The sequence below is a fragment of the Thalassophryne amazonica genome, chromosome 5, assembly GCF_902500255.1.
Source record: "Thalassophryne amazonica chromosome 5, fThaAma1.1, whole genome shotgun sequence".
Taxonomy (NCBI): domain Eukaryota; kingdom Metazoa; phylum Chordata; class Actinopteri; order Batrachoidiformes; family Batrachoididae; genus Thalassophryne; species Thalassophryne amazonica.
Window position 1 is genome coordinate 53,892,722 of NC_047107.1, and position 22,174 is coordinate 53,914,895.

The 22,174-nt window shown below is 46.4% G+C and overlaps 1 protein-coding gene across 1 annotated transcript in view; it reads left to right on the forward strand.

The window, feature by feature from the left end:
• The first annotated feature begins 239 nt into the window (after positions 1 to 239).
• Positions 240 to 22,174, forward strand: part of tmem119a (transmembrane protein 119a) — a 32,343-nt gene continuing 10,408 nt past the window's right edge. Inside the window, exon 1 of the mRNA XM_034170277.1 lies at positions 240 to 444. The gene's annotated coding sequence lies outside the window, so the exon portion shown is untranslated. The remainder of the gene's footprint in view (positions 445 to 22,174) is intronic.

Here is a 22,174-nt window from a genome sequence, read left to right on the forward strand (position 1 = left end):
TCCACAGAAATATAAAAATGATCTGTTTCAGGCCTAAATATTATTTATATCACAGATGATTCACGTAATGTACTTAACATGAAAGCTTAAATATCTCTCAGTAAAACACATCGTGATTCCTTTAAATTCACTCTCATGGCATATGTGATAAACTATTGCTATTAATATTATTTTAAGGGGGAAAAAGTTTGAAAGCTTGAGCCACCTTCTTTTGCTTGCTGTGAAAGCAAAAGAAGGAAGAGTGGGAGAGGGAGGAGAAGCTGAAAATAGTGGGATGTGATTTTTGCAGAGAGCAGACTTTTAGAGCTCAGAATAAAGTACTGAGTGTAATTTAGATGGGAGGGTGAATACTTGTGTGACTCTTTCACTCTCATTACGCTTTCTTCTTATTTTCCTCTCACAGGCTGCTGCTGCTCACAAGACAAAACCAGGAGAACATTTCCTGTAAGTAACCGATGAATATTATTAAGAGTCATTTTATACATTTTTGCAAACTGCATTAGTTCTAATCTTTTATTCTACTTCAGTGATATTTTGCTGTAAATGCTTTGAGTGTAATGTGATTTATTTTATTTTTAACTGTGTATGTTCACAGGCGCAGTAAACAAAGAAATGGGTTTTTTTCCCCTAAGGATCTATTCTGAGATTGTCTAACACCATAAAACTAAAATGTATTTTCAATTCAAGTGGAGAACTGGAAAGCTTCATAGGCACCATTATAACAGACTGAACTTGTAAATGTAAATATTTGTAAATAATACACAAAATATGGAGATGATCTGAACCAGATGCCATTTTAGAACAGAATGGATGTTTATTGTTATTGCATTTCTGTAATGAAATTCTTGTGGCACTTTCCAAACAGCTATACACAAAAAACAACACTGTTGGGGAAAGTGAGGAACACGGACCCACAACAGGGGGCGCAAATGAACGGACAATGAAGAAGTCAAATAACAAGGTTTTACTGTTGTGAATTCGCACAACAAACACAACAGATCACAATTGTAAGAATAAACCAATTCTACTGGTGACGTGTGGGCAGGCTCGACGATAGGAGACGTCTGTCCGAGTCGAACCGGAACCACCCGATTTCCTCTGCCACCGAACCCCGGGAATACTGGAGCCGCCAAGTCCCGAACTCCCAGGTGGCCACTGCCTCCGCTCGTCGGATCCGGTACTGCTGGCGAGGAACAGAAACAGTCAGATGTGGGTGCGGCTGCACCCAGCAACACGTAGGGTGGAAACACCACCTCCACCTCTAGTCACAAACAATATTGCAGTGAAGGGTACTTATCCGATATGGATCAAGTTCAGTCTTCAACTGTCTCAAGCACAAGCAAAAACAGGTTAGTCCTCAGAAATATGATGACTGGCTGAGTGCGTTACCTTCTTGGTAGAACGATATCTCGGCAGTGAGATGGAGATGCCGTCCAGCTGATATACCCCTCGGCTGATGACTGTCAGCTGTTTCAGGTGATGGGTGACGGCTGTCACCTGGGCTGCTCCTCTTCAGCGGCAGCGCCCTCCGGTGCCTGGAGCCTGCACTCCAGGCGGGGCGCCCTCTGGTGGTGGTGGGCCAGCAGTACCTCCTCTTCAGCGGCCCACACAACAGGACCCCCCCCTCAACGGGCGCCTCCTGGCGCCCGACCGGGCTTGTCCAGGTGGCGGCGGTAGAAGTCGGCCAGGAGGGCCGGGTCCAGGATGAAGCTCCTTTTCACCCAGGAGCGTTCTTCGGGGCCGTACCCCTCCCAGTCCACCAGGTATTGAAAACCCCGGCCCATCCGTCGGACATCCAGAAGCCGGCGCACGGTCCAAGCCGGCTCGCCATCGATGATCCGGGCAGGAGGTGGCGCCGGACCGGGAGTACAGAGGGGTGAAGTGTGATGTGGCTTGATCCTGGACACATGGAATACAGGATGGATCTGCAGTGAGGCCGGAAGCTGAAGCCTCACTGCGGCGGGATTGACGATCTGGAGGATTTTATATGGTCCTATGTATCGGTCTTTGAGTTTCGGGGAGGCTGCTTGCAGTGGTATGTCCTTGGTGGATAGCCACACTTCCTGCCCGGGGCGATACGTAGGGGCCGGGGCCCGCCGCCGGTCTGCATGGGCCTTAGCCCTCGCCCGGGCCCTCAACAAAGCAGAACGGGCGGCACGCCACACCCGACGGCACTTCCGCAGGTGGGCCTGGACCGACGGCATGCCGACCTCTCCCTCAACCATTGGGAACAATGGGGGCTGATACCCCAAACACACCTCAAAAGGAGAGAGGCCGGTGGCTGACGACACTTGACTGTTGTGGGCGTACTTGATCCAGGCCAGATGAGTATTCCAGGCCGCCGGGTGCGCGGCTGTCACACAGCGTAGTGTCTGCTCCATCTCCTGGTTGGCCCGTTCTGCTTGCCCGTTGGTTTGGGGGTGATACCCGGACGAGAGACTGACCGTGGCCCCCAGTTCCCGGCAGAAACTCCTCCAGACGTGCGAGGAGAACTGGGGTGTTGTGAAAGTGTAGGTACACGGACCCACAACAGGGGGCGCAATGAACGGACAATGGAGAAAGGTGAATAACAAGTTTTACTGTTGTGAAAAGAGCACAACCAATACAACAATTAATAATTTGGAGTTTTAAGCCGAAATCTACTGGTGTCGTGTGGGCAGGCTCGAAGGTAGGAGACGTCCGTCCTAGTCGAACCGGAACCACCCAGATCTCCTCTGCCACCGAACCCCAGAAGTACTGGAACCGCCAAGTCCCGAATCCCCAGGTGGCCACTGCCTCTGCTCGTCGGATCCGGTACTGCTGGCGGGAAAGAGCACAAACACACAGGTATGGATGCGACAGCACCCAGTAGACGGAGAGGGGAGAAGCCGCCTCCACCTCTTGTCACAATGAAGCAGGAAGGTGAGTACTTATCCAAGCAAGTAGCTTTCTGTAGTCAGCTGTCCTGAAAAGGTTTAACAAGGTTTATCAGAGTCTTCAGTATATGCTTGCAGAGAAGGTTACCTTAATCTCAAGGCGATATCTCGGCACTGAGGTGGAGACGCCGTTCTGCTGATATACCTCTATGTTGAGTGGAACAGCTGTGTCCAGTGATGGGAGACAGCTGTCACCCTGGCTGCTCCCGTAAGGCGGCAGCGCCCTCTGGTGCCTGGAGCCCGCACTCCAGGCAGGGCGCCCTCTTGTGGTGGTGGGCCAGCAGTACCTCCTCTTCAGCGGCCCACACAACATGGGGGCCGCGATCGGAGACGATGTCTGAAGGTATCCCATGCAGCCGGACGACGTGATGGACCAGGAGGTCCGCTGTCTCCTGGGCCGTTGGGAGCTTCGGGAGGGCCACGAAGTGGGCCGCCTTGGAGAAACGGTCCACTATCGTGAGGATGACGGTGTTTCCCTGGGACGGCGGGAGGCCCGTGACAAAATCCAGGCCGATGTGAGACCAGGGGCGATGAGGTACGGGCAGCGGCTGTAGCAAACCCGAGGACATGCGGTGGTCGGCTTTGCCCCTGGCGCAGGTGGTACAGGCCTGGATATAGTCCCGGACGTCGGTCTCCAGGGATGCCCACCAGAAGCGCTGCCGGACGACTGCCACGGTTCTACGCACCCCAGGATGACAGGAGAGCTTCGAACCGTGGCAGAAGTCCAGGACCGCAGCCCTAGCTTCTGGTGGGACGTAGAGCCTGTTCTTCGGCCCGGTTCCGGGGTCCGGGCTTTGTGCCAGGGCCTCCCGGATGGTCTTCTCCACGTCCCAGGTGAGGGTGGCCACGATAGTGGACTCCGGGATGATGGGATCCGGGGGATCCGACGGCTCCGTTTTGACCTCATCTTCATGTACCCGGGACAAGGCATCCGACCTCTGGTTCTTGGTCCCGGGACGGTAGGTGATCCGGAAGTCAAAACGGCCGAAGAACAGTGACCAGCGGGCTTGCCTGGGATTCAGCCGCTTGGCGGTCCTGATATACTCCAGGTTCCGGTGGTCAGTGAAAACCGTGAATGGCACGGACGTTCCCTCCAACAGATGTCTCCACTCCTCAAGAGCCTCTTTCACCGCATGGAGCTCTCGATTGCCGACGTCATAGTTCCGTTCGGCCGGGGTCAACCTGCGGGAAAAATAGGCACACGGGTGAAGAACCTTATCGGTCTTCCCGCTCTGGGACAGCACGGCTCCTATCCCTGAGTCCGAGGCATCCACTTCAACCACTAACTGGCGACTAGGATCGGTCTGCACCAGAACGGGTGCAGACGAGAACCGACGTTTCAACTCCTTGAACGCGGCATCGCAACGATCCGACCAGGTGAAGGGAACTTTTGGAGAGGTCAGGGCTGTCAGGGGGCTAACTACCTGACTATAGCCCTTGATGAACCTCCTATAGAAATTAGCAAAACCGAGGAACTGTTGCAGCTTCCTACGGCTTGTGGGTTGGGGCCAGTCTCTCACCGCCGCAACCTTGGCCGGATCAGGAGTGACGGAGTTGGAGGAGATGATGAACCCCAGGAAGGACAAAGACGTGCGGTGGAACTCGCACTTCTCGCCCTTCACAAACAGTCGGTTCTCCAACAACCACTGAAGGACCTGACGTACATGCCTAACATGGGTCTCAGGGTCCGGAGAAAAGATGAGTATATCGTCTAGGTATACGAAGACGAACCGGTGCAGGAAATCCCGCAAGACATCATTAACCAACGCTTGGAAAGTCGCGGGAGCGTTGGTGAGACCGAACGGCATGACCAGGTACTCAAAGTGACCTAACGGGGTGTTAAATGCCGTCTTCCACTCGTCTCCCTTCCGGATCCGAACCAGGTGATACGCATTTCTAAGATCGAGCTTCGTGAATATTCGGGCTCCATGCAGGGGCGTGAACACTGAATCCAACAGGGGCAACGGGTATCGATTGCGAACCGTGATCTCGTTCAGCCCCCTATAATCAATGCATGGGCGAAGTCCGCCGTCTTTCTTACCCACAAAAAAGAAACCTGCGCCCATCGGGGAGGTGGAATTCCGGATCAACCTGGCAGCTAACGAGTCCCGGATGTAGGTCTCCATTGATTCGCGCTCAGGCCGTGAGAGGTTGTACAGCCTGCTGGACGGGAACTCACTGCCCGGAACCAAATCAATGGCGCAATCATAAGGACGGTGGGGTGGAAGGGTGAGCGCCAGATCCTTGCTGAACACGTCAACCAGGTCATGGTACTCCATCGGCACCGCCCCCAGATTGGGCGGGACTCTGACCTCCTCCTTAGCCTGGGAGCCAGGAGGAACCGAGGAACCTAAACATACCCGATGGCAGGTCTCGCTCCACTGCACCACTACCCCGGACGGCCAATCGATCCGGGGATTGTGCTTTAACATCCAAGGAAACCCCAAAATCACACGGGAGGTAGCAGGAGTCACAAAAAACTCGATTTCCTCCCGGTGATTTCCTGACACCACTAGAGTTACAGGTGGTGTCTTATGCGTGATTGGAGGGAGTAGGGAGCCATCTAGCGCCCGCACCTGCACAGGCGAGGTGAGCGCCACCAGAGGGAGCCCTACCTCCCTAGCCCATCTGCTGTCCAACAGATTCCCCTCCGAGCCCGTGTCCACCAGTGCTGGGGCCTTCAGGGTTGAGTCCTCATAAAGGATCGTAACTGGGAGTTGTGTGGTGATGTGGGTGTGTCCCACGTGAATGTCTTGGCCCACCCCTAGCCCAGTCTCTAGGGGCGGGCGTTGGTGTTTAACCACTCGGGGCAGTCTCTTATGTGGTGCTCTATCGAGCCACAAACAAAACAAGCTCCGTGGGCCTGCCTCCCCTGTGCACCTGGTGCCCTAAATGTTGCCCTACTCGTGTCCATAGCTTCGTCAGCAGTGGGAGCTGTGGCCCCACGGAGCGCAGGGGCCGTGGAGCGTGGGGAAGGCGGAGCGCGGTCGGAACCAGAAGGGAGAGGGACGGCGCGTGCCCGGCCACGCCCTTCGTCTCGTTCCCGCCGACGTTCTTCTAACCGGTTGTCTAGTCGTATGACAAGATCGATGAGCCCATCTAAATCCCGCGGTTCGTCCTTAGCCACCAGGTGCTCCTTAAGAACCAATGACAGTACGTTTACAAAGGCGGCACGAAGGGCAGTGCTATTCCAGCCGGACCTCGCAGCCGCGATGCGGAAGTCGACTGCATAGGCAGCTGCGCTCCGACGCCCCTGTCTCATTGACAGTAGCACAGCTGAAGCGGTTTCTCCTCTATTAGGGTGATCGAACACGGTTCTGAACTCCCTCACAAACCCATCATATGTCTGAAGGAGCCGTGAATTCTGCTCCCAGAGCGCTGTAGCCCAAGCGCGTGCCTCGCCGCGAAGCAGGTTTATTACATAAGCTACCTTGCTAGCATCGGTCGCGTACATAACTGGACGCTGTGCGAAGACGAGCGAACACTGCATGAGGAAATCCGCGCACGTCTCCACACAGCCTCCGTACGGCTCTGGGGGGCTTATGTATGCTTCCGGGGAAGGTGGGAGGGGTCGTTGAACGACCAGTGGAACGTCAATGTTACGCACAGGGTCTACGGGAGGGAGAGCCGCAGCGGCGCCCGGAGGGCGCGCTTCCACCTGCGCGGCGAGAGCCTCCACCCTGCGGTTAAGGAGGACGTTCTGCTCGGTCATCAAATCTAACCGAGTCGTGAAAGCGGTGAGGATCCGCTGCAACTCACCGATTACCCCTCCTGCGGACACCTGCGCGTCCTGTTCTTCCATTGGCCATTCAACAGCCGGTTGACGCCCCTCGGGATCCATGACGTTGGCCAAGATATCCTGTTGGGGAAAGTGAGGAACACGGACCCACAACAAGGGGCGCAAATGAACGGACAATGAAGAAGTCAAATAACAAGGTTTTACTGTTGTGAATTCGCACAACAAACACAACAGATCACAATTGTAAGAATAAACCAATTCTACTGGTGACGTGTGGGCAGGCTCGACGATAGGAGACGTCCGTCCGAGTCGAACCGGAACCACCCGATTTCCTCTGCCACCGAACCCCGGGAATACTGGAGCCGCCAAGTCCCGAACTCCCAGGTGGCCACTGCCTCCGCTCGTCGGATCCGGTACTGCTGGCGAGGAACAGAAACAGTCAGATGTGGGTGCGGCTGCACCCAGCAACACGTAGGGTGGAAACACCACCTCCACCTCTAGTCACAAACAATATTGCAGTGAAGGGTACTTATCCGATATGGATCAAGTTCAGGCTTCAACTGTCTCAAGCACAAGCAAAAACAGGTTAGTCCTCAGAAATATGATGACTGGCTGAGTGCGTTACCTTCTTGGTAGAACGATATCTCGGCAGTGAGATGGAGATGCCGTCCAGCTGATATACCCCTCGGCTGATGACTGTCAGCTGTTTCAGGTGATGGGTGACGGCTGTCACCTGGGCTGCTCCTCTTCAGCGGCAGCGCCCTCCGGTGCCTGGAGCCCGCACTCCAGGCGGGGCGCCCTCTGGTGGTGGTGGGCCAGCAGTACCTCCTCTTCAGCGGCCCACACAACAAACACAGCAGCAACTTAAAAAAATTAATTAAATAACAAATAGCGTCTCAGGGCGGTAAGACCTTCTTAAAAGGCATCTTGGGACCTATCTTGTTCACACTTTATACTACTAACCTGTGTACAAACCTATCAAACACCTTCTACTATCTGTATGCTGATGACACCATAATCTATTCCTGCTCAAACTCAGTGACACTGGCATTTGAATTCTTGCAGTTTGCTTTTGATGTGGTGCAGAACAATCTGGAGAAATTCAAATTAGTCTTGAATGTAGAAAAATCCAAAATAATGTTTTTTTTTCTAAATCACCTGTTTCCTTGGAGAACATGCCATCAATCAAAACTGCCCGAGGTAATGTTTTTCAGCTAGTCAGCAGCTACAAGTATTTGGGATTAACTATTGACACAGAGCTTTCTTTTAAATTTCATTTTAAACACTTGCTCTCCCAATTAAGGGTGAAGCTCAGCTTCCTTTACAGAAACAAGTGCACGTAAGCTCCTGATAACTGCTACCTACTCCTATTGGACTATGGCGATGTTGTGTATAGGTGTGCTTCATCCAGTTGTCTACAGTCCTTGACCCAGCTGTATCTTTGCACCCTGAGATTCATCGCTGGTTGTAGCCGCCTCACTCACCACTGTGAGTTGTATGCCAAAGCAGGCATACCCTCTTTGTCTGTCAGGCGTTATACATGCTGGATGATTCTGGTTTACAAAACTCTTATTGGTGTGGTTCCAATTCCTATTTATCCAGCCTACTTCAGAGATCTGAAAGCTGTTATGCTCTGTGCTTGAATGGCGTTATGTTTTTGTGTACCTCGTGTCCGCACTGAAGCAGGAAAAAATGCCTTTAGTTTTTCATCTCCCTCTGATTGGAACATTCTCCAATGCGAACTGAAACTGCCCAAACTGACCTCCATGAACACCTTTTTTACGGGATCGTGAATGGTATTTTTTGCACAAAGCCTTTGTTTCTAAATCTGCTTGAGACTTTATATTATGTGCAATGTTATGACAAAGATGATTGTATTTTATTTATCACCAACATTGTCATGTTGATGGTAACCTGTCAATTATGATGTGTGCTGCTGCCTTTCTTGGTCAGGTCAATTTCTACCTGGTTAAATTAGGGAATAACCCTGTTGTGTCTGATGATTTGCAGACATTCATGCTGGTTATACAGTTGCAAATTGAGCTTTACAAGGAGTTTTACCAGTGAGGCTTACCGTCAAGGCAGCATCGCTCCAACAGTGGTCAGGGTGCGGAGTAATCCATCAAATGTGAAAATCCATCAAATGTGAAACAGTAATTCTGTATCAGAATCCACATCGATATCACCCATTTCAACATCATCATCGCTACGCGACTTTCTCTTGCTCTGAGCTGACACTGCCATTATTGACATCTGCATAGCAGCGCGTGCCGTCAGAGCGTGGAGTAATACATCCAAATGTAAAATGGTTGAATATTTTGCCATCCTACACCTGATATTATAGGGTCTGAAATCACACACGATTAGCCAATCAGATTTGCGGAAAAAATGTAATTGGATTAGAAAAAAGGTTATTATTACTATTATTATTATTATTATTACTAAAATACCAAAAAAGGTGCTTAATAATTTTTTTAAGGTGATTATATATTCCTACATTCCTATTATATAGTCCTACATATTTAACAAATATGTAGGACTGCTTTTTTGCATTTACGCAATATCTTTAAAATTAGAAAGGTCTTGTCTCAGAGTGATGCTGAAAAACTAATTCATGCATTCCTCTAGGCTGGACTATTGTAATTCATTATTATCAGGTTGTCCTAAAAGTTCCCTAAAAAGCCTTCAGTTAATTCAAAATGCTGCAGCTAGAGTACTGACAGGGACTAGAAGGAGAGAGCATATCTCACCCATATTGGCCTCTCTTCATTGGCTTCCTGTTAATTCTAGAATAGAATTTAAAATTATTCTTCTTACTTATAAGGTTTTGAATAATCAGGTCCCATCTTATCTTAGGGACCTCGTAGTACCATATCACCCCAATAGAGCGCTTCGCTCTCAGACTGCAGGCTTGCTTGTAGTTCCTAGGGTTTGTAAGAGTAGAATGGGAGGCAGAGCCTTCAGCTTTCAGGCTCCTCTCCTGTGGAACCAGCTCCCAATTCAGATCAGGGAGACAGACACCCTCTCTACTTTTAAGATTAGGCTTAAAACTTTCCTTTTTGCTAAAGCTTATAGTTAGGGTTGGATCAGGTGACCCTGAACCATCCCTTAGTTATGCTGCTATAGACTTAGACTGCTGGGGGGTTCCCATGATGCACTGTTTCTTTTTATTCACCTCTTTTTGCTCTGTATGCACCACTCTGCATTTAATCATTAGTTATTGATCTCTGCTCCCCTCCACAGCATGTCTTTTTCCTGGTTTTCTCCCTCAGCCCCAACCAGTCCCAGCAGAAGACTGCCCCTCCCTGAGCCTGGTTCTGCTGGAGGTTTCTTCCTGTTAAAAGGGAGTTTTTCCTTCCCACTGTCGCCAAGTGCTTGCTCATAGGGGGTCGTTTTGACCGTTGGGGTTTTTCTGTGATTATTGTATGGCTTTTGCCTTGCAATATGAAGTGCCTTGGGGCAACTGTTTGTTGTGATTTGGCGCTATATAAATTAAATTATTTGATTTGATTTGATTAATGCTTAGTGAGGTTGGATAGTTTTAGATATGTAAAGAGACAGTATTATTTATTGCACATGTTGATAGTCCCTTACTGAATGCCTGTGTTTGTGGGAGGGGGATGGGGTGGGGTGATTGAAGCTACAGCTCTGGGGAAAAAGCTGTTCATTAGCCTATTAGTCTGTGTCCTTATAGTGCAGTACCTCTTCCCCCATGGCAGAGGAGCAAACAGGGAATGTCTGAGGTGGCTGTTGTCCTTGCAGATGGCCCCTTCCTTCCTCTGCAAGTGCTCAGCATACACAGAGTCTACGTAAGTCCGGGAGCTCAGCTCCTACAATCCTCTGTGCTGTCTTCACCACCCAGGACAGGTCTTGTCTGTCCTCTGCTGTGCAACTGTGGTACCACACTGTGCAGCTCTGGCAGAGAATGCTCTCGACTGTGCTTCTGTAGAAGTTGCTGAGCAACTATGGAGCCAGACCAGCCTGCTTCAGCTTCCTCAGGAAGAAAAAACTCTGCTGGGCTTTTTTCATGAGGATGTGGGTGTAATGGCCATGTCAGACCTTGGTGATGTGGGTGCCAGGGAACCACCCTTTCCACCTCTTCTCTGCTGATGTATAGTGGGGGCTGTGAGACTCTCCTGGTCCTCCTGAAATCTATGATGACCTTCTTAGTTTTGGCTGCATTGAGGACCAAGTTGTTGTCTGCACACCAGTCTGTCAGCTGTTTGATCTCCTCCATGTAGCAGGTCTTGTTGTTGTCCCTGATAAGGCCTACCACCGTAGTGTCATTGGCAAACTTTATTAGAGTGTTGGAGTAGTGAGGCCAATGGGTACAGCAGCTTGTTGTAGGGTGAGGTTAAAGATGTCCATGAACACCCCAGCCAGGTCAGCGCAAGTCTTCAGTAGGCGGCCTGTCACCCCATCTGGTCCAGCTGCTTTAATGGTGTTGATCCGCTTCAAGGTGGATTTCACCTGGTGCTGCTGGAGGACGAGTGTCGACTCCTCTTCAGGCTGGATTCTTTTAGCAGGCTGGGCTCTTCCCTGCTGCTTATCGAAGCAAGCAAAGAAGAGGTTCAGGGTTTCAGGGAGATCTGTGTGGTGTTTTTATAGTTAGTCAGGGTTTTAATTCCTCTCCACATGCTGCAGGGGTCGTGGTTCTCAAAGTGGCCCTCTGCTGCCTGTAGCTACGCTTGGCCTCTCTGATGCCCTTTGCTAGGTTTTTCTGGGCAGTTTTGTAGCTGGTCCCCTGACCTGTACGTGGCATCTCTGGCTTTGAGCAGTGACCGCACATTCCCATTAACCCAGGGCTTCTGATTTGGAAACACCCTAATGGTTTTAGTAGGCAGTATGGCCTCTGTACAAGAATTTATTTATGTAGTCCAGGACAGCAGATGTGTAACCCTCTGGGTCAGATCCCTCAGAGCACAGCAACTTATATATTCCACACAATGAGGAGGTGAAACCTTTCAACTGAACAAAACTTCCACTACAGAGTTTAAGTCTTGAAATGACTTTGAATGATTGTTTCCCCCCAGATGGTGTTCATTTGATTGTAATGTTTTATTATTTATTTTCTGCCATCAGTCATGCAGTCAGTCTGCTCTGTGTAAGCCTGATCTTTTAAGATCTGGAGGTTAAGCAGAGATAGTCCTGATTAGTACTTGGATGAGATTCGTCTTAGGAAGACCAGGGGCCGTGTGTGTGTTTCTCTGGGTAAAACTGGAATTTCATCAGGAAGGGGATCCGGTGTGAAACTGGTGCCAAATCCCAATGTAGATCTGTACTGGAGCCGCTGCGGCGACCCTGAACAAAATGGGGCAGCAGAAAGACAAACAACACTTTCTGCTGTCTGCCACATTATATTTGATCATATTAAATAAAATAATATAGCGGCATCCTGTCCAGGGTGTACCCCACCTCACGCCCTGTGGCTGCTGGGATAGGCTCCAAACCCCCCCCCCCCCCCAACCCCTGGAGTAAGCAGTTAAAGATGAGTGAGTGAGTGAACACCTGGTTGCAAATCCTTTGTTGTCACTGCCTGAAGTCTGGACCTCACACACATCATCACTAGTAACTTGGTTTCATCTGCCAACTTTCCATCGCAGCCTTTCTTTGGTCTCTGCTGGTTTGTTGGCCATTTTGACTTCAGCGAATGTGGCACTGCTCAGCTGGTGCCATGTCTTGGCCTTTGCAGAATAAACCAGGGTTTGTTTGTTTTTTCAGTTGTTTTTCAGAATGCTTTGGGCCATTATCCATCTGTTCTGTAGTTGCATTTTGAAACATTCTGCTGAATGTAATTGCAGATATTGTCACTCAAAACACTTCAGAACTTCAGAATTTGTCCTGCTGCTTTGTCAGCAGTCATATTACACACTAACAGAGCAATAGAGGTGCACATGCACACCTCGGCCAAGGGAATAATAATGTCTGAGGTCTTTACATCCACCAACTGACTTAGGAGGGTTTTCAACATTCAGACCTTTTCCCCTCATGTTTCCTGCATTCATTTGGAATTTTAGTGCAGATTTGCCCAATCATAGGGCAGACATCTGATTTACCTCTCCTGTTTGACCTTATACTTAAATACAGTGGCTTGCAAAAGTATTCAGCCCCTTAGTATTTCATGCATTGTAATTTGTTTATAGCATTTCAGATGCAAAAAGTAAATCAGGCTCATCTGTATAAAGATTTATAAAATTATCTTCCTTTGACTCAAAGTGAACCTAAATCTATACAACTTGATATAAATTAATAAAAAATATAAGCAAGATGATGGGTTGCAGAAGTAATCAGCCACCTTGGTATAATACATAATCAGTTTAATTGCCAGTTTTCTTCAGACAAGTCAGGGGATGGATACATGAACATTTCCAAATCACTGAATATGTCTTGAACTTTTTTCACCAGTTATGAAGAAATACAAACAGTATAGCACTCTATAGTAAATCTGTGTTGAGTAGACAGTTCTCAAAAACTGAGTGACTGTGCAAGAAGGAGAAGAGTGAGGAAAGCCACCAAGACACCCAGACAACCCAGAGGTTACAGGCTCATGTGGCTGTGATTGTAGAAATTGCGCACAGTGCATGTTTTGCATTTTGTATCCCCAGTTATACAGCTTCGTGATGAAGTGGTACAGAGGAGGATTTTATTTAAAAAAAGACCTGAAAGTTCAGCTACAATTTGCCAGAAGGTACATCTGAGATGCAAGTCTAGATTTAATGTTTTGGTGAAAGAAGACCCTCCAATACATAAATTGTATTGTGATGTAATCAACTAAGTCCCAGAATTTTAAAATTTGTAACCAAGCAAATAACAGATTCGTTGGCTCACGATATGTTTTATGACTGATAATTCTTATAGCTTTTGTATATCCGACACAGCTTAACCTCTTTTGAGGAGGTGATGGACTTTATTTCCAAGCGGTCTGGATGAATATCCTGCAGGGACAGAGAGGACAGTGATGAGTATCGGCTCAAATGGGGAGCTGTCCGATTTAGATGTACTCTTACGTGAGTCATTCCGTCTTCTTTAGATAACATATAATTATGCTCATGTTCATGTGGTTCAATGCTTGTGCTCAACACAGTTAAGGAAACAAGCAATATAGTTACTGCTTTATTACTGCATTTGTTCTGTTTTTCTCATGGGTAAAAATTACATTCCATACACAACAGGTATAGTACTGTAAATCATAATATGAATATATGGGCGGGTGGGGGGTGGGGGGGGTGGTGGTGTTGCGGGTAGTGCTTCAGAGCTTCAACAGTTTCACGGCGGACACATTATTTCGTTGGTTTTGTTCTGGGGGCTAAGGGAGCCATCCTGTCTCTTCATGGTTCTTACAAAAGTGTTTTTTGTTTTGTTTTGTTTTGCTTTGGGTTTTTTTGTGTGTGTCTTTCATTTCTTTTTTCCTTGTGTACATTGCGGTCACAGGGAGACATCAAGGTCAGGTTGCTTTCACATGGTTCCACCTTTATGGATATGTTTCTCAGAGTTAAATACAACCCCAATCCCAATGAAGTTGGGACGTTGTGTAAAATATAAATAAAAACAGAATACAATGATTTGCAAATCCTCTTCAACCTATATTCAGTTGAAAACACCATAAAGAAAAGATATTTAATGTTCAAACTGATAAACTTTATTGTTTTTGTGCAAATATTTGCTCATTTTGAAATGGATGCCTGCAATATGTTTCAAAAAAGCTCGGACAGTGGTATATCAGGTAAGAGATAAATCAAAGTCACTAATGCAAGGTTAGAACATCAATCACAACTAGCCATTGATGTTTTGGAAGATGAGCTGGGTTTAGTTGACATCTGGAGAATTATACACCCCCGTGAAAATGAGTATACCTTCTATTCAAACCCACACTCTTCATATTCAAGAATATTCCTACTATCTAAACAATTATTTAGTGCAGTTATCACTGCTTCAATTGGTAATATTGTACTATTAGACCATGCCCTAGTTGAAGTGGTGTTGGGTTCTAAAACTGAATCCGAAACCCCTTGAGGCCGTTGGACACTCAACACCTCTTTGTTCAAAAATGAAGAATCATGCAATTTCATTCAAAAGGAAATTCTTGAGCACTGGGAATTTAACTAAGGATCAGCTTCTAATCCTGGACGAGAATGGGATGCATTTAAAGGCTGCTTGAGGGGTCGCTTAATAGAACACAGTTCTTATTTGGAAAAAAAAAACAAAAAACGAAAAACAAGCTGCTATCCAATTATTTGAATTGGAGAAGGAAATTAAGGATCTTGAAAAAATATATGCATCCCAACTAAATCCAACAGTTTTTACCCAATTGAACAATTTCACATTTGAACTAAATTCTATACTGGAAAGGCTGAATTTTCATTATTTCAATGTAGACATTAGTACTATGAGCAAGGAGAAGTAACAGGGAGATTTCTAGCCCAAGAGTAAAACAACAGTTTAATATCACCTAATAACCTCTGTAGAGAATGAACATGGGACATTAGTGGCAGGCAGGGGAGAAATTATTGAATTAGATATTTTATGAAAATTTATATACTTCACAGGATGGGATAGAACAAGAGGAAATATTGATGGAGATCTTATATTGGAAGTGGTTCAATAAGCTATAAGGGAAATGAGCTCTGGGAAAGCTCCTGGAGATGATGGGCTGCCGACAGATTTCTAGAAAGAATTCGCTGACCTACTAGGACCAAGGTCAGTGATAGTATTTCGATACGCAATTAAGATGGGTAATATACCAGAGAGTGTGCAATCTGCGGTAATAACCCTGATACATAAAAAAAGGCAAAAATCCACAGCAATGTGGAAGTTATCCTCCAGTGTCTCATAAATGTAGATGCTAAAATACTGGCCAAGATATTAGTCACAAGGCTAGAGGTGCATCCACCCAGCCCGATTCATCAAGAACAGGTAGGTTTTATTAGAAGTAGGTCTTTGGCAGATAAAGGATGTAGACTACTACATTTAATTTGGAAGGCAAGAAATTGTCCTGAATCTATAGTTGCTTTCTTTTTGGATGCAGAGAAAGCTTTTGGCAGAGTTGAGTTTGGAACACTACACAGGTTTGGATTAGACCCCTCCTTAATAAATTTGGTTATACTTCTATAATGCAACCCTCAGTGTTGACAAACGGGAACATTTCCTCTTGTTTTCCCGTACATTGGGGTACAATGCAGGGCTGTCACCTGAGTTCTCTACTTTTTGCATTTGAACCCATAGCAGCTGCCATCAGGAATAATTCAACTATCAATGGTATTTTAGCTGGAAAGATGGAACACAAACTATTTCTGTATGCGGATGATATTTTGTTAGTGACCGCAAATTCAGAAACAGCTGTCCCTCAAATTCTGTCTTTAATTGATACGTTCTCTGTTATCTCAGCCTACAAAATATATGAGGGGAAATCTAAGGCAATGCCACTCTCTAGAATATGTCCACCAAGTATTAGACAGAATTGCCAGTTCAGTTGGCTCCCTTCAGTTTTGGTGTATCTGGGGATAAAACTTATCAGGTTTAAAATACATTATGGCAGAAAACTTACTCCCCCTCTGCTGAAAATTGAGAACACTTTACAAAATTGGGCTAAATTAGGATTATCTCTGTTGGGTAGAATAAATGTCCTGAAAATTATGATTTTTCTACAAATTAACTATATTTTGCACCTATTACCCATAGGTTTCCCTCCCCCTTTACTTAAAAAATTGAGTGTATTGTTTACTAAGGAGTGTCTTCTGTGTGGCCACTCTATCATACAGGCCTGATTGGTGGATTGCTGCAGAGATAGTTGTCCTTCTGGAAGGTTCTTCTCTCTCCACAGAGGAATGCTGGAGCTCTGCCAGAGTGACCATCGGGTTCTTGGTCACCTCCCTGACTAAGGCCCTTGTCCCGCGATTGCTCAGTTTAGACAGACAACCAGCTCTCGGAAGAGTCTTGGTGGATCCAAACTTCATCCATTTACGGATGATGGAGGCCACTGTGCTCATTGGGACCTTCAAAGCAGCAGAAATGTTTCTGTACCCTTCCCCAGATTTGTGCCTTGAGACAATCCTGTCTTGGAGGTCTGCAGACAATTCCTTTAACTTCATGCTTGGTTTGTGCTCTGATGTGCACTGTCAACTGTGGGACCTTATATGTAGGCAGGTGTACACCTTTCCAAATGAGGCCCAATCAACTGAATTTACCCAAAATGGACTCCAATTAAGCTGGAGAAACATCCCAAGGATGATTAGTGGAAACAGGATGCACCTGAGCTCAATTTTGAGCTTCTTCCTAAAGGGTGTGAATACTTATGTACATGTAATTTTTAATAAATTTACAAAAAATTCTCAAATATATATCAGTTTTTTCACATTGTCATTATGGGGTATTGTGTGTAGAGTTTTGAGGAAGAAATTAATTTCATTTATTTTGGAATAAGTGACCCATTGCACAAGGTACCACTAAATAAAGGGGAGGATCACAAAACGATAGCCAAAGGTTCAACAGCAATAGCAAAGAGCAAGGGTGAGAGAGGGCAGCCTTGCCGCATACCACATTTTAGGGCAAAGTCATCCAAATAAATATAATTTGTATGAACACTAGCTTGGGTGGATGTATAGAGAAGACGGATCCAAGAAATTAATTTCTCTCCGAAACCAAATTTCTCCAGTACTGCAAAAAGGTATTTCCACTCTACTCTGTTGAATGCTTTTTTTTTTGCATCCAAGGAAATTAAAACCCCAGGGACCACAGACTGTTTAGTACAAATAACATTAAAAGGAGTATGAATATTAAGACAATTGTCATCCTTTAATAAAGCCATTTTGCTCTTCTTAAATAATATGAGAGAACACAATCTCCAAACGAGACTTTAGTCAACACCTTAACATCGGCATTACTGTTCTTCCTTCTCTTTTTAAAAATGCATGCTTTGTGGGCCCTGACAGCATCTTCACACTTGCCATTTGCAGTTAATGATTTCCAAATGTAAAACATGAAATCACCTCTCAATCATTTCTTGTCAAAGAACATCTTGACATGAATAAGCTAAGCAGCCAGTCATCCAATTATAATTAATATTCTGGTGCCCAACACGTCTGGTATCATCTTTTAGCTATAAAATAAATAAATAAATTTAAAAAATCATTGTCCAAGGATTTATTCAAGAAAACTACGGTATGTTAACAATAACTTTGTTCAGAGGACAGCTGTAGAGGATGAAGGTCTCTCGCACCATCTGGTCTGGATGTTTAAACCACACCCATGGTTGTTTTACAGAGTAACAGAGTGTCAGATTCACTTTTTAGGACGTTGCTGATTGGTGGCTTGTTTTTACAGTTTAGTACAGTATAATTAGACTTTGTATTACGTGTTAAACATGGTAACAGAACTACTCTCCTCCGAAGACAAAGCCAAAGAATAAACAAAGAGAGGGAGTGTCAGGTCACATCGTTTATATTATACTAGAAATTGAAGCATCCCTGGAAGCAGAAATATGTCCACCAGGTTGCTGCTGCCGCTGTGGTGCACAGCAGCTGCTGCCCAGTGTAAATATAGAGGCCACTGCCACAGTTCTCTCACGCCTCTGTGCTCCCTCTGCAATAGAACTTCCTCCTGGCTTTGGTGTGGTAGATGGGTGGCCTCCCTCTATTTTACAAATTACAAGCCCTTCAGTGCCAAACTTGCTGCCTCCACCCCAAATAAGTAATGGCTGTCCTCCTGCCTGCTAAAATAGACCTGTTGCAGGAGGGGGAGGGACTATTGCTGCTTATTTTCACAACCAGACACATTTTTTCACCGCTATGTGTTTGTGAACAGCCCGGAGCCCACAATTTTTCATATATTGTTATGAATTTTTTATTTATTTATTTATTTTAACTGAAGATTTCTATCCTGATAGGCAAGAACTGATTCAATTTTCAAGGTCATGGGTCAAAGTCAGGATAAATCTTGAAAATTGGAAAAATCCTTATCTTTGTCATTGAACGAATTTTCAAAAATTCATATCTCTTTCAATAAAGATTGAATTTCTTTCATATTTGAGAACATTGTGTAGGATGGTATCCTTTATTGACTGACAAAGTTTGATCATCCACATCTGATCCGGATTACAGATTTTGTGGCCATTTAAATTTACCATTGAAAACCAAGTTTAATGTATATTTTGCATTATATCTTAATCAAACATGTTCCAGCCACTCTCATATTTGAAATTGAAGTGTAGATTAGCACTCACTATCGACTGACAAAGTGTGATCTGGATCTGATCCGGATTACAGATTTTATGGCCATTTAAATTTAACATTGAAAACCCAATTTAGTGTATATTTTACATTATAGCTTAATCAAATATGTCCCAGTCACTCTCCTATTGGAAATTGAGGTGCAGACTGACACTCACTCTCACCTGACAAATCTGTTCTGGATCTGATCCTGATTATGGATATTGTGGACATTTGAATTTAATATTGAAAAGCCCATTTGGTGTACATTTTGCATTATATCTCAGTCAAAAGTGCCTCAGTCACTCTCATTTTTCTGTTATGGATTTACCTACACCACCAAAATTGGATGGAGGTTCCAATTTTATACCTGTTAGTTTATTTTCCCGTTATCAGTCAGAAACCAAGTGCCAAAAAGCAAAGACAAATTGTGCATGTCATATAATGTGATTATATAGTACACGTAAATGGTGTAATACATCTTTAAGAGAATCCGGCCATTGCGCATGTGTAGTCTAGTGCGCATGTCCATGTCCAGTTGAAAAGTTAGCTACAAGAAAGTAAGCTGTGTTTGTGTGTGTGTTCCTGTGAATTCTCTAACAATATAATAATCCTCTGTGGAATATACCCGTGTGAACATTTGGATTATTTACATGGTGTCAGAAGACTTGACGGACACTTCGCTTTGTTTGGAAGATGGCCAAGTTTAATCCACCAGAGAATTTCAGATTCGATCGTCCGAATGAGTGGGCTGATTGGCGGCAACGTTTTCAGCGGTATCGTATGGCTATGAAACTGTTCAAAGAAGACTGAGAAGTACAGGTCAATTCACTGGTATATGCTATGGGCTCTGAAGCCGAGAACGTTTTCAAGTCGTTCACTTTCGATGAGATGGGAGAAGAGGAGGACTTTGACACTGTATTAGAAAAATATGACGAGTACTTCTTCCCCAAGCGAAATGTGATTCACAAGCGCGCCCGCTTCTACCAAAGATCGCAGCGGCCCGGGGAAAAGGCTGAAATGTTTATCAGAGCGCTGTACGAAATGTCTGAACACTGTGACTTTGGTGCATACAGAGAGGAACACATTCGTGACAGTATTGTCGTGGGCATCCTTGATAAAGAACTGTCACGTACGCTACAGTTGGAGTCTAGACTAATGCTAGCTGACACGGTGCAAACCGTCCGACAGTCAGAAGAGGTGGCCTTGTAGGTGCACCAGCAGCAGGGGGAAGCATGTGTCTCAGTGCAGGAAATACGCGGGAAAGCAGCAGACAAAGGAAAGCCAAGATGGCAGCCCCAACGAAAAGAAAACGAACAGAGAGGAGATCCAAAATGCAGCAGATGTGGAAAAATGAGACATAAAGATCCCGAAATGTGCCCAGCTAAGAATTCTATATGCAACAACTGTGGGAAAAGGGGCCACTGGGAAAGGAAATGTCGCAGCAAAGCAGTTAGAGAAGTAACTGAGGGGGCAGAGGAGACACAATTCTTCCTGGGGGCAGTGACTAACACAAAGAGAAATAATGAACTACGGACTGTGCAGTTTACAATTGGGGCAACGCCGGTCAAATTCAAGATTGACACTGGTGCCGACACAAATGTCATGGGAGTAGAGACATTCAGCAAATTAGTTCCAGAGAAGAAACTAGAGCCCTCCAATGTCACACTGTGTAGCCTGGGCGGACAGCTGGACTGTCTGGGGAAATTCACAGCCAACGTTGAATACAAAGGCAAGTCCTGCAACCATGGTGGGACTGGTGAAGCGCATTGAGGAAGTTCACAAGGCATTTGGCGAGCATGGGACTCTCAAAACAGAGCCATTCAAGATCCAGTTGAAGGAGAATGCTCAACCATACGCGTGCACACCACTCGCCGAGTTCCCTTACCTCTGATACAGAAAGTTAAGGAGGAACTAAAGCAAATGGAGGAGAATGACATAATTGAGCCGGTGACCGAGCCAACAGACTGGTGCGCGCCTATGGTGCCTGTTCCGAGGAAGAATGGAAAGGTGCGCATCTGTGTGGATTTAAAGAAGTTGAATGAAGCTGTGAGGAGACAGAGATACCATCCTTCCTACTGCAGAGGAAATCACTGCAAAACTCAGCGTGCAACGACATTCACTTCACTCGATGCAGCATCTGGATTTTGGCAGATCCCTCGGCACCCTGAAAGCAGCAAGTTGACCACGTTCATTACGCCTTTCGGGAGGTACGCTTTCAAAAGACTCCCGTTTGGCATCACCAGTGCTCCCGAAATCTTCCAACGCAAGATGGCGGAGACTCTCAGTGACCTCGATGGCGATGTTCTTGGATGACATGCTGGTGTATGGACAGACACCAGAACAGCACGACCAGTGCCTCAGCAAAGTGCTCGAGAGGACTGAGTCTGAAGCTCAACAAAGAAAAGTGCAAGTTCAGACAAAACACGCTTCATTTCCTGGGCCTGGTCATCAACGAGTCGGGGGTGAGACCCGACCCTGACAAGGTAAAAGCCATCCGAGAGCTACCAGCACCACACGACACCCAGGAGCTGAGACAAGTGTTGGGAATGTTCAACTATCTGGCTACAATAGGCCAGCCATTGTACGCACTGCTCAAGTCCAAGTCAGCCTGGGTATGGGACCATGCCCAGCAGGAGGCATTTCACAAGATCAAAGAGTGCCTCTCCACCTCTCCAGTCCTGAAGTTCTATGACATGAACAGACCATCTGCTGTCTCAGCTGATGCCAGCAGTTATGGCATTGGTGGTGTGCTGCTTCAGCTGCATGACAATGACTGGAAACCAGTGGCATACTGCTCTCGCCAACTGTCTGATGCGGAAACCAGGTATGCACAGATTGAGAAGGAGTGCTTGGCGAGTGTGTGGGCTTGTGAGAGATTCGAAAAGTACCTGTACGGTCTGGAGGACTTCAAGCTGATCACAGACCATAAGCCCCTCGTTCCCCTCATGAACAAAAAGGACCTGGACAATGTGCCAATACGATGCCAAAGGCTACTCATGAGGCTCATGAGATTCAAACCAACTGCACGTACGCACCAGGAAAGACACTGACTGTGGCCGATACACTGTCACACAGTCCACTACAGTGCCAGCAAGAGGAGAGCGACACTCACAGCGAGGTGGCGTGTTACATAGCTGCCATCGTGGAGAACATGCCGGCTACCGCAAACAGGCTGGAAGCCATCAAAGTAGCCACAGCGGCCGACCCCAATCTACAGCTGGTGTTTCAGTACATCAAAGCAGGGTGGCCAGAGTACATTGGGAATGTACCAACAGCAGTACATGAGTACTTTCCAATAAAGAATGAGCTGTCTG